We start from the raw sequence: 12,529 nt of genomic DNA, 5'->3' as shown, positions 1-12,529 counted from the left end.
GGTGCTCATTTGCCCCACCAAATCTTCATTCTGCCAAGACTGTTTTTTGTGTGTCAAAAAAATGGCAGAGAGGCCATTTTTGGGTGTTTTTTGACCTTCAGGAGACCCAGATCTTGTCAAAATTTCTTGCTCGGACACTAGTAGTTGTAATTTTTGATGCTGAATCCAAATATGCAAGCCATTCCTCGATTGGAGCCCTAGAATTTTAGCGTCGCGCCAGTGGCGCGGCGCACAGGGAGGAATTTCCTGTTTTTTATCCAAAAATTTGCCAAGTGACCAAAATTTGCCCAATTTTTTTGAAATTTGGGCTGGATGTTCCCTATGAAGTGCTATGCTGTGACAAGGAAGCCTCAGCCAAGATTTGAAGCTGATCTTTCTCCTTTGCCTCCTTTGCCTCTTTTGTTGCTTTGCTTAATTTTGCCTTTAGGCTCCTGATTCTTGCTTTGGTGCTCATGTTTCGGGCCATTTAGTGGTGAGTCATGCACCTCAGCATGTCTTTCTCCCTATTAGCCTTATCCAACCGCTGCTCCAAATGAATGTTCACTTTCTCTAACACATATTCTCGGTCCTTGTCTCTTTTCTCCATCGGTTTGCCTTGTGCTGCCAGGATGTGTTGCTGGTTTTCCTTGATCATTTGCAACTCTATCTCAGCTAGCCAATCCTCAAGTTGCTTGTTCCTCTGCTCCAAGTACTGCACGTTCCACTTGGCCCTCTCCAAGTCCAGGGATAGGTTCTCAATCACTAATTGCTGCTCCTGAATGATCTCTCCCAGCTCAGCATTCGTAGGTTCTGCATCTGTCTCATCATCCTGGAGGAGAACAAACTCGGTCTCTTTCTCACCTGATGGTCCTTCCTCCTGCATTGGCTCCTTGCCCTTACCCTGCTCCTGTGGTGTTGATGTTGGAAGCAAGGCCCCTTCCACCCCGGGTGGAGATAACACTCTCTTTGCTATTGCGAACAACGGTCTACTGCCCTTCTGGTATGTGATGTATACTGGCATGGTGGCAGTCTCATGGCGCTCAAACTGATGTGAAGGACCTCCCACCTCATGCTCTGCCTCTAATACCACCGGTGGAGCGCTGAAGAAATCAAGGGAGATGAATTCCTCCCAAGCAATACCCTGCAATCCCAACTGATGGTCCACCAAAATTCGGATGAGAGCAAAATGATAGACACTGTTTAGCTGTTGTCGAGGGGTCTTGCGTTGCATGAAGTTTTTCATCTTCTCAATGTTGTTGCAAATGAAAAATGGGAGGCTCATCATCCGCACCCGAGTGAAGTGCATGAGAAACCTGATGTGATATGCATAAAGGCGTGAAAACCTCCCCTTGCAACTGAAATACTTCATGATCAATCTCATGAGTGGGGCATACTCATCCCTCAAAAATTTGAATGGAAAAACTCTAGTGCGCTGGCTCAAACAGTTGTTCTTGATGTAAGGCTCATAGTGACGCTTCTCCACCTTCTTTTTCTTATGCCACTATTCCCCAACGTTCGTTATTCCTGTTGCCACTGATATGGTTTCTGGTGTCAATGTGAAAGTGACCCTAGCTAGGACAGATTGACCTCCTTGTAGATGAATTGCAAAAATATGGGCCAACTCATGGTGGACTCTGACATTTGCCACCCTTTGACAAAATTCATAACATGCCAAGTGCTAGAAACAAGACATGGAAAGTGGGCATGCCTGCAGCTTAGTGAGGGTGTTTGGCTCATCTCTAATATGTCTGCCACTCCAGTGATGTCTCTTATGGGCCCTCTCTCCTGAAGATGTTTCACTGTGGGTCCCCTCCTCATACTCTGATGAAACTTCTGATGCCATTACTACTATTTGTACCCTAATTTTTATGCTGCCCTCTGAATCCAATAGAACTGGTAGATGCTCTGAAAATCTGTCACCAAGGGGACAATAAAACGGAGAGTGTTAGGAGGGGAATGATGAAAAGGGGAATAGGGGTTTAAAAGGAGAAATTTATCAGGGATTTGGGAGCATTTTGGGTATGGTGTTGATGGGGTAGGGTTTGGATATTTTGAGCTATAGGAATAAAGGGAACAAATGGATATGATTACAATGGAGCTAGGGTGATTATTAGGGGAAACTTCTGTAGGGGAATTAGCTGATAGAGGTAGGTTAGGAGCATACTTTAGCAATAATGTCACTGGAGCAAAACCCTAGCTTCTTGACCTTCTTTGTGTCATCTTTGTTTTACTTTTAAAAAAAATTTGCATTTGATTCATGGTCATCAAAATCACATTCCTCTTCAATTTAAATGCCAATGGTGAAGGTAGTTGGGCTACCTCTCCAATTTTGAGGGTTATTCACAAAAATGTTGGGAAATTTAGTAAATTTTTGGGCTTGTATGTCTGTGCGCCGCGTGCTCTGCCCAGTGCGCCACGTGCTCTGCCCAGTGCGCCACGCGCCGGGTATGCGCCGCGCCAGTGTTATATTTACACTGTGGTCGGGCTCCCAGTGCACCGCGCGCCCTGAGTGCGCCACGCCACCTCGTGTGTGCGCCACACACTGTAAATTCACCCAAATTTGCTTGAAAAACGAGGGGGAGGGTTTTAGTGGCGGTTTTAGGGTGGTTTCCTTAGGAAACATGATGGAATGGAGGTAGGAACGATGAGGAGTGAGGGGACAAGGGGAGGGGAGCAGAACCTTGGTGGCATCATCGCAAACTTGCAACCCCATTTATTGCTTTCCTTGGTGATTTTTTCCATGGATGGCCATTGTGCTTTTGGGTACCATTAAGCATCTTACAAACCCCAAAACATAGACAAAATTGACGGAGAAGAGGTTTCAACTGGGCCTACCTCTTGTTTGCTATCCTCCACTGAGATTTGAAGTAGTTTTGGCAAATTTTTATGCCCCTTGCCGTGTGCGTCGCACGCCAGTGCGCCACACGCTGGGTGTGTGTCGCACCTTTGCAATTTTTCCACTGCGGGCTGGTTGTCAGTGCGGCACGCCCTCTGTGTGCACCATGCTCCACCTTTGCAATTTTTCCACTGCGGGCTGGTTGTCAGTGCGCCGCGCCCTCTGTGTGCACCGCGCTCCCTGGTGTATGCGCCGCGCTCCTTGAAACCGGCTCTCACTCACTCAAATTCCTCAAACTTCGCTCTCTTACCTTAGAAATGTCTCTCCCAAGCTTGCAAGAGCACAAATGGCTTTGCTTTGGGCCACAACAAGTATATATAGGCTTGGGAGAGATGGGTTTGATTTTTTCTTCCTTGAAAACCCACTTTCTAATGTTTGTGTTTTGCACTTTTTTCATTGACTTTAAAACACCCTGATTTTCATTTTTTCTTTGAAATTTTGGCTCTATCGATGGGATTTTCAGCATTTCTTTGCAGGGACTATGTGACTGGGCATTTGGCCATAGAAACCATGACTGCATCTGAAAAATCAACTTGTGCATTTTTGGAAAATTCTGTCATAAATGACCTTGTTTGACTTTTCTTCAAAACAAAGTTTTGAAGAAGAGTCGATGTCTCTTCAGGTGATGATGAAGCTTTCTGAACCATAGCTGTATAGGGTCTCCCTCTGGCCTGCATGGCTTGTTCTGGACATGTTTTCAAAGACCAAATTGATGATTTCCTAGACCCAATCATAAAAAATGACTTTGTCCTGTAATATGACCAGACCTTGACTATCATGAATTTCAGTGATTATGGACCAAGACCTGAACCAGCAGGGGCCAGACTTGAGGGAAAATGACTAGCATGACTTTCTCCGTCAGATCATGGCATGTCCCTAGCGAAATGCAGCTGATTGAATGGAGCGGGACATCTAAAATTGAAATGCACAAAGAGTTTTGATCTTTGACGGAGGGTTGACCAGACCGACTCTAACACCACCCACAGGCAAATGGTCAAGTAGAAAGCAGTAATAAAATAATAGAAGCAATCCTAACAAAAACCATTGCGTCACATAGACGTGATTGGGCTGCCAGACTACCAGAAGCACTATGGGCTTACAGAACGACATGGAGAAGTACCACTGGTTACTCACCTTATCAATTAGTGTTTGGAAAGAAACCCATTTTTCCCATAGAATTCGAAATCCAAACATTTCAAACAACACAGGAAGTTGGCTTAGATTTAACTGAGGCACAGATTAATCGATTACAGCAGATCAATGAGCTCGATGAAATCAGGCTCTCTGCACTCCAAAACACTACATTGATCCAACAGCAGCGAGCTAAATGGCATGATGCTCTCATTGAAAATAAAGTCTTCCATGAAGGAGACTGGGCACTTTTGTATGATTACAGGTTTCAGGACTTTCTCGGGAAACTCCAGACTCGTTGGTTGGGACCATACAAAATCCAGAAGGTACACGATAATGGTACTCTTACTCTAATCACTATTGACGGTTTTGGATATTCCTTCAAGGCAAATGGCCACCGAGTTCGTCTTTATCGCAAACCACTCACTCGGGAGTCCTTCTGCCAGCAGCTATGCCAAGACTCTGATATGGAAATCTTGGGGGAGGGAGAGAAGTCTTCCTCACCTATGATTCATTAAGTCATTTGTTTATTTCTACTCTTTGTACATAATTTCTTTGTTCTATTTAATTGTTTCGGAGCAACATCAATTTTATTATTTTTTTGCTGTTCCCTTTCTCAAAGGGACAACATTTCCGTCTTGCTGTTCCTTTTTCAAAGGAACAACACCTTTTGGATCAACCGCTCATTTTTCTTTAATTTTGTTCTTTTTATTTACTTTGTGCTTTCTAATGTTCCTTTTCCAAAGGAACAACACTTTTGCTTTTTGCTGTTCCTTTTCTAAAGGAACAACACTTTTGATTTTTGTTGTTCCTTTTCCAAAGGAACGGCATTTGTGTGTTTTGTTGTTCCTTTTCCAAAGGAACAACATTTTCGATTTTTGCTGTTCCTTTTCCAAAGGAATGGCATTTGTGTGTTCTGCTGTTCCTTTTCCAAAGGAACAACATTTTCAATTTTTGCTGTTCCTTTTCCAAAGGAACGACATTTGTGTGTTCTGCTGTTCCTTTTCCAAAGGAACAACATTTTCGATTTTTGTTGTTCCTTTTCCAAAGGAACGACATTTGTGTGTTTTGTTGTTCATTTTCCAAAGGAACGACATTTGTGTGTTTTGCTGTTCCTTTTCCAAAGGAACAACATTTGTGAGTTTTGCTGTTCCTTTTCCAAAGGAACGACATTCATGTGTTCTGCTGTTCCTTTTCCAAAGGAACAACATTTTCGATTTTTTGTTGTTCCTTTTCCAAAGGAACGGCATTTGTGCTTTCTACTCTTCCTTTTTCCAAAAGGAACACCGCTTGTATTCTTTTTCTCTTCCTTTTTGAAACAGCAACATCCTCGTATTCCTTTTACTTATCATCTCTCCCCATGCTATTCTAAATTAAGGATGCTTACTGTTCCTGTTCTTTCAAGTCTTTTGGAATACAGCTATGCACTTATGCAATGGATACAAAATCACAACATGTTGAAATTAGCGAATTATAAAATCGCTATTTTTATAAGAAATTGCTTTGAATTGGTAAGAGGACAGAGGGAAGGACACACTTATCCATTGTGTTTTGTTGTCATTGTTTCACTAACTCTGCTCTGATTGGTTATCTTTATCATGTTGGTTCTTTTTAATCCTCTTTGATTATTATTCAGGAATAAAGAGCAAAGGGTTTATAACTTCCTATTGAGATGTTAAGACTTCTTCCACCATTCCTACTCTTAAGGAGTGTTGAACCACCCTTTGTGTATAAATCGGAAAGTACTTTATGAAAAAAATAAAGAAAGAAAAAAGAGCAAATTGATTGTTTATATAAGTTGTCAAATGCAGGATAGGGGGTCTCATCAAGAGCCAGCCTACCATGATCATGAGGAAGAAAGTGAAGTGGCATTCCCACTATGGCCACCACACCAGGGATATGGTCCAAAAGGTATATCAAATAAAAGAACCCTTGGAACAGGAGGTCTCATCACGAGCCGGCCTGCCCACTTTTCGCTCCTTCCTCGTGAATGGCATTATGGCTAACTGGTCACCAAGCCAGCATAATGGCCTACATTTTGAAATCACACAAAATTTCCTAAGCATACACAAAGGATCATGGTTCCATGGGTGAAATAAACAACTCTGCCAAGGTTATGGACACCTATCAGCAGCAGAGCACTGTTAATGGTATTGAAGTCACATTATTTACAACAATAGGTAGGTATCAGCACCGTTCTATTTCTTATACCTTAGTAATAAATCACATAAATGTATATTATTTCCCGCACCATACAATGCATGAAAATCTATTATCACCAATCATGACAAAACAATTGACAATGATCGCATGAGACTCGGTACACACAGCAAATGTCCTATCCTCCCAGTCTCGCATCACATCACAGTAGTCTCTTACGTATTAAGAGTTCCAACTTTACACCTCGATTTCGGTAAGCTGCTACTTTTGTAAACATGGCATATTGCCATACACTGTTCCTTTATGACTGCTTCAGAACAGAACGGCACGCCGCTCCTTTATTTGACGGGCGGGATGACCTATCACATTGCGGGGGGGAGGTTAACCTCATCATTCCTGGATTATGTGTCAGACCGCTATTCAGGAAATTGCATACTTGGGAATAGCACGGCTCAACGGTATACTATTTTTTATTTTTTTTGCATGGCTTGTTGTTCCTAAGCCATTTCCATAGTATGCTCTGCGGCAGTAGTAAAGCCCTTTAGATTGTGTGCGAGTCCTGCGTCTGTCAGCCTCTCTGTGTTTTAACAGCTGCTGTTCCATTGTCAAATTCTGAGATTTTACAGCAAAACCATAAACATGGGGGGAAGATCGATTCAGAGAGAGCCACAGGTGTTAACAGTCTCTGATGCTGCACGGGAAATCCTAGCAAGAGCAGGGTGGCTAACTTATCTCAATCGCTTACAGGAATCCAACGAGACTGTAGCAATTGAATTCTTGTAGAACTTGCAAGAGGATCACTCCACAGTGAGGGGAAGACACATAGCAGTCACCGATGACATAATCGCAGAGGTCTCGGGACTGCCAGCCGCTAGAATTGTATGGACGTTAAAGAAGGAGAGATTTCAGAAGATCATAGAAACCTTCCAGGAGGAAGGCCAGAGCCTGATAATTAGAGGCAAGGGGGTTATACCAGCAGCATTAGGAGAACCGTGGGTGGAATTGGCAAAGACTATTCAAAGCTACATCACCTGCGAAGGAAGAAAAGACGTGGTAAGACCATGACACCTTAAACTTTTAGCTGTATTCAAGCAAAAATGCTCTGTAAATTTACCTGCATTTTTTAATTCATTACTTCATGACGTTTCACGGAGCATGAAAAAGGCACATCATGTAGAATTAGTTGTTAGCCATCATGGGTTGATATGGTTAATAGTTAGCCATAGCCTTACCCAGCAGCAGAGCAACTGGGAAGAGCTAATTGCCATGATAGATGGAGGATTGACCACACCATTCCCAAAATGTAAACATGCCACCAGTACACCTGAGCGTCCAGAAAAACGAAGGAAATTGGTCTGACTAGCACGACTAAAGGGAAGGAAGGAAAAATCCCAATGAGATACCAACCAACCAGTAGAGATAGATGATACAGGGGATGAACAACCCCCACAATTAGAAGGAGAGGAAAATGAGAAATGAATGCAGGAAAATCAGGAAGAAGAAATGCAGGGAAATGAGGAAGAAGAAGTGTAGGAAAATGAGGAAGGAGAAATGCAGGAAAACGAGGAAGGAGAAAGGGAGGAAGAAACTGAACAGCCTGAGCAGGAGGAGGAAACGGAATAACAAGAAGGCAACACATTTCAGAATCCATTGAGAGAAGATGAATTGGCCAAAATATTGGCCAATATGGGCGAATATGGCCAACCCTCCAGCCCACTAGATCTCCATGATGAAGAAGAACCAAAAGAACACTCTTCTCAGGATAGAAATGTACCTGAAGAATTACATGCCGAGGAGGTAGAAGAGGAGAGTCAGCCTGTTCATGATGAAAATATGACAAGAGAGAGAAGTGATGCAGAACAGGAACAATCCGTTCCTAACCAGACGACACCAAAAGAAATTCCGGAAGAAGGGGGGGCAGAAAAGGAAGTCACCCAAGAAATAACAGAACCAGCTAGGGTTCTTGCCCCGGAGCAACCAGAGTAGAGCAACAAAGAAGCACCCCAAAGAGAAAATCAGGGAATTGATCCAGGTCATAGTCTAGGCCGTAGTGAACAGTCTACTGTTCCTTCTAAGGAAATTGAGGAAATTAAGAAATTATGGAAAGAACAACAAAGACTACTCAATGTAATAGTTTAGCTTTGATAGAAGATCGGGATTTTGAAAGAAAGGAAAAGGGTAAACAGGAATTTTGGAGGGAAACATGCAACCACTCCAGCAAAACCCCTCAAAACAAAGGATCGGAGGACCAGAGTCCATCCTGCTGTTCAAAACCTTGTCGAAAAGCAGGCTACTGTTCCAAATGTTGTTGAGGAGTAGTCTGCTGTTCAAAATCAAAAGGAGCAGCAGTTGACTATTACCCATGTTGAAATACGAATGGATGATATATTGACCTCTGATAAAGAAATTCAAACAGAGGCACAACCCTCGGGAGTGATACGGGCCATGAATGCAAGACAACGCAATAGGAAAGTTCAAGTAAATCTCTCAGTCTCCACCACCGTGTTGGAAAGTGATCCTAGAACAGTAACCCTACGAGAGGGTTTGACGAAATCTCAGCAAGTAGCAGAAAAGATCATAGAGCAAACGGTCCCTCGAGAAAGGTATGAAGAGCTACATCAACAGCTAAGGAATGTCAATCTATCCGAAAGCCAAGCCTTTGAAGGGTGGCGAAGGGAAGAAGAAAAAGTTGTGAAGGTAACTCGTAGGTTAGATATAGTTATCAAGAAGATGGATACCTTATGTTCTTTGTACAATGACGTCCTAGCATGTCGAGTCCCTGCTAAGAATTATGCCTTGTTTTTAATGGAACAATATTAGCAATTGAAAATAAAGGCTATTAAAGCAGGTGCTCCTATACAAATTAATACCATCGATGATTTTATAAACTGCTGTAAGCAGTACATGGTAAAAGTTCAAAGATTACTGTGAGAGTTTTATTTGCATAACCTTGTATTAGACCAGGAGACCGAGTTGAACCTTGGCCCTTTTTTGGGGATATCCAATTACATGTATTTATTTCATTTTGGGTTAATCAAATTAAATGGCTTAAAGCCTATAATTCTTTCCAAAGGCAAGAAAACGGATTAGATTTGTGGGTAAGAGCTAAGCTTAGGGATCCAGTAGAGTTGTGGAGAGAACATAGGAACCTCATGAAGACTCCAGGTGTGATTTAAGCATTAGGACCCATTCATACAAAAATCAATTGGCAGGGAATAGAATACTTTTTCACTATTAAATACCTTGTCATTGATGCGACTAAATTTCGATATCAGATCTCTAATCCGAATATCCAACTCAGGGAACCATTTAAGTATGAAAATTTTAAGTTAGCCACCAACCGCTTGCACCTCTATGGCGAAGTCATTTTGAGGGAAAGGCCATCTTGGTTAGGATATAGGTTATGGAGTCCAATTATTTGGCACCCTGCACCTGGGTACCAAGCCTTGTATGAGATGCCTGAGGGTCAGACAGGCCATTTCTTTGAACACCTAGTTATGCATCATGGCTATAGACCTCCACATGAGATTCCATCTCCAACCTACTCTCTCATTGCCTTACATGTCAACTACAATGTTTTCATGAGGGCATGAAAAAGGGTAAGCAGGGGGGTGTGTGGAGTACTAAAGAAGGTATGTTTTTGGTAATTATTTCAGCATCTTTTCATTAGAACTTACAAACCTTTTGCATCATGAACTAGGTAAATGATAAGGAATTGTAATAAAACCTGTAAGATTAATATGCAGATCAAAAACACTGACAATTGTCATTTTCTTATGCAGGAAAAAGGAAAAACGAAGGACTGTCGTTCCAAAGGAAAGGACAAGGCCGGGTTAACCGCTGTCCCTTTGACGGGGAACCGTATGCAAACAAGGCAAACCAAATCAAAGCATATCAGCCCTGGAAAGGAAGTGGAGATATCGGCTCGGCGCAAGAAAGAAAAGAACTAACGGTTCGGCGAATCCCTCAGGATCCTTTGATCCTGAGGGATCGCTGCTTTAACTATTTTTGCACCTAGACATCTCCACCTTCACCATTATAAAAGGGGCAACACTGTTAGCCCGAGGAGTCTATTCTATTTTATGTAATTTATCTTAATATTGAAACTTTTATCATCGAGTCTCGTTGAGAACTGATCTACTGTAATTCCATCAAATGCATTAATACAAACTTGGTTGCTGTTTCATCTCTGAGTTTGGAATAACTTCAAGTAGTGTACCCCTGAAGGCTAAGGGCCCAGCCCTGGAGGAACACTTGCTCCTGTATTATTACTTTTGGTTTATGCGTGGTTTTCTTATCAACGTTATTTGGTAATTTGATATGTTCTGTTAGTTTACATCACACACTCTATTATGTTTGATTTATTGAAGTTTTTAAAGACAGAACCATTGTATTAACTTTACAATGTATTACTATTCTTTTAAGTGTTGATATAATATCGCCGGTCTTTACAGAATACTGTCGCTGTTCAATTACAGAGTATCTGTGTGTACACTTATTTCATTGGTATTACTGAACTCATCTTAGGGATTATGTTCTTTGCGATTGTTGAATCTATAGACATTGCTGTTCCATTCTGAAATACAGTCATATTCTTTATAACTGAGATTGATAACCAGATTACCAAGATTAGATTACTATTAAGGTGTGCCGTGTGCATGTGTGAATGGTTTTCAAGCACTGTTCTATAATCCATCATTAATCAGTGCTGTTCCATTTTTGCATGTTGTTCAATTCGTCTTTAAAAAGTGAAGGATTGACATTTGATTCCTGTAGGTCACGATTATTTCATTTGATCTTGTAGACTAAGGTGTTACTGCTTGTTAGACTTAATTGCTATTATAGTTTCCTGTTTGCTGTTCCATTTCAAGTTTACTATTCTATGAACTAGAACTGAAATATGAAAGAGGATCAGCAAGTAAAAAGTATGAGGAGAAAATCTGGATGTAAACTCTACCATCAATGAATCCATGACCTAATGGAATGACTCAGTAGTATGTGACTCTTACCATGAGATGCAAAAGAGAAAATTTTGATCACTAATGGAAGTGTGAAGACACTGACACTAACATTGGCTCCAATGGGGATGTTAGCTCCTTGGAGGTGCTAAGAACACCATAGACCTAGTAGCCTTATCCATTGGGCATGGAGTCAAAAAATAAATCTAAAATACATGACTGAATATTGATGACTTGACGACTCAAACTGACTTTTACTCAACTAAAAACTGACTCTATACTAAAATGAAACTGAAAAACTGGAAAAGATGCTCAAAGTGGAGCTTATTCAATAAAACCTACTCTAACTATTCCATTCATCACCTGATTAAGTGAAATGAAACAACCAATGCAACCACATAAGCATTCTGGTTGTTGTTTTAATTCTCCTCAAGTGCTTGTTTATGAGCAGGAACAGAGAACTACTAAAATGCAACTCCCGTGAAAACTTGTAAACGGATCCATTGAATAATATGGATTCACTATCCGACTCCAAAAATACTGCATAAGTATTTTTAAATTCATGCGCACTGGGGCTTATCTCATCCAATGGATTACTTTGCTTCTTCTCATACCATGAATGCAAACTTTCATCTAATCTTTGTGACGAGACTCCTGCTGAAAATGATAAAGAAACCGGTTGTCGGATCAAGTTTGTATCAATACTTTTTTCAAGCTCACTGCTAGCTAATGGAGAAGGACTTTGACTGTAGACATAATCCAACACATCAGCTATTGGATCATGAAAAACTTGAAAATACTATTGCAACCCATTTTCTATTGGTTCCAATGAGATTGCATGATTTTCAACAGGCTGCTCATTTGAAGATATACTATGCAAATTTCCCTTCAAAAACTGAAATGGTACAAAATAGAATGGTACAAAATCATCTTACATCATTTGATCATATGTTCTAGCTTCCAAGTCTTCATCTGTAGCTTGACATTCAATGGCATTCGGTGGTTGCAAATCTAGATTTGGTGGCTGCAAATATAGATATGAGAAGTCTTGAACAAGGATTTCACTGACCTCTAGATGGTCAAGATCAAAACTTATCGATAGTTGATTTCTGATTACACGAAAGTTGTCTCCGATGAACTGAAACGAAGTAAAACAAAAAGGCAAAGATCCTTCACTTACTTCAAAATTTGATACACTTTCCTCCTCACTTCCATAGCTGATATGCATCGGTTGATCACTGTATTCTAGCCGCTGAAAGTGAACTTCCTCCTTCCACAAACCAGCTGTTGATTTGTCTGCAAGACTAACTTTTGTTTGGAGAACATAATCATCATCATACTAATCAAACTGAGGCAAATCATCAGTATAAAACACATCATCAAGCATACATGTCATATCAATAGA

This window comes from Pinus tabuliformis, chromosome 4_2 (genome assembly GCF_031772625.1).
Source record: "Pinus tabuliformis cultivar Carrire ecotype Pingquan chromosome 4_2, CPIR1, whole genome shotgun sequence".
Taxonomy (NCBI): Eukaryota; Viridiplantae; Streptophyta; class Pinopsida; order Pinales; family Pinaceae; genus Pinus; species Pinus tabuliformis.
The sequence above is the reverse complement of the archived record's forward strand: the minus strand, read 5'-3'. Positions refer to the sequence as shown.